Source organism: Micropterus dolomieu, unplaced genomic scaffold (assembly GCF_021292245.1).
Source record: "Micropterus dolomieu isolate WLL.071019.BEF.003 ecotype Adirondacks unplaced genomic scaffold, ASM2129224v1 contig_10716, whole genome shotgun sequence".
In the NCBI taxonomy this organism is placed as follows: Eukaryota; Metazoa; Chordata; class Actinopteri; order Centrarchiformes; family Centrarchidae; genus Micropterus; species Micropterus dolomieu.
In genome coordinates this window covers 1-1021 of record NW_025739702.1, presented here as the reverse complement: position 1 = coordinate 1021, position 1021 = coordinate 1, and the positions used below count along the sequence as shown (strand labels likewise).

The 1021-nt window shown below is 56.1% G+C and overlaps 1 pseudogene; it reads left to right on the top strand.

Annotated features, from left to right (window-relative positions):
• The first annotated feature begins 504 nt into the window (after positions 1–504).
• On the top strand, positions 505–613 carry LOC123965680 (annotated as a pseudogene).
• Positions 614–1021: the final 408 nt, after the last annotated feature.

The following is a 1021-nucleotide window of genomic DNA, read 5'->3' as shown; positions in this document are numbered from 1 at the left end:
GCTGCTGCTGCTTCTTTTTCTCCCTATCCTGTACACAGTGCTGTGTAAATGTTACATCGTGTTTTGAAGGCCCGTCTGGGGTGTGCAAAGGCAGCTTACGGCCATTCCGGCCTGGGACTGCCCGATCTCGCCTGATCTCGGAAGCCAGGCTTGGCAGGGCCTGCTTAGGACTTGGACGGGAGAGTGTCTGATCCTGGCTAGGGACTTCCAGGCGGACTGGATCCTTTTCCTGAATGTCCACACCGGGAATGAGCGTCTGTTTGTGAGTGAGGACCTCCGGCTGAAGGTGGCCTTGTCGCTGTACCCATACCCGGGAACGGGTGCCTATTCCTGTCTGTGGACTGCCAGCGTGAACGGTGTCCCGGTTCCTGGGTGTTTACCCAGGAATCAGTGCCTGTGGATTCCAAGTGACTCTGGAGCACCTTGGACATTATGGGCAGAATACGTTTTTTGTCAATTAGCCGTAGAACATCTTTTGAAGGGCCGTTTGGGGGTGCCTGAGTGGCTTATGGCCACACAGCTCTGGGAGCGCCCTATCTCAGAAGCTAAGCAGAGCAGGGCCTGGTTAGTACTTGGACGGGTGACCGCCTGGGAATACCCGGTGCTGTAAGCCTTTTTCGCTTCGCCTTCGATTAACGGCAGAGGGCGCTTCGGTGAAAGGAGATCTTTTGAACGTCTCTTTAGGAAACAGCAGGGGGCGCTGCTGCTGCTGCTTCTTTTTCTCCCTATCCTGTACACAGTGCTGTGTAAATGTTACATCGTGTTTTGAAGGCCCGTCTTGGGTGTGCAACGGCAGCTTACGGCCATTCCGGCCTGGGACTGCCTGATCTCGCCTGATCTCGCCTGATCTCGGAAGCCAGGCTTGGCAGGGCCTGCTTAGGACTTGGACGGGAGAGCGTCTGATCCTGGCTAGGGACTTCCAGGCGGACTGGATCCTTTTCCTGAATGTCCACCCAGGAATGAGCGTCTGTTTGTGAGTGAGGACCTCCGGCTGAAGGTGGCCCTGTCGCTGTACCCATAC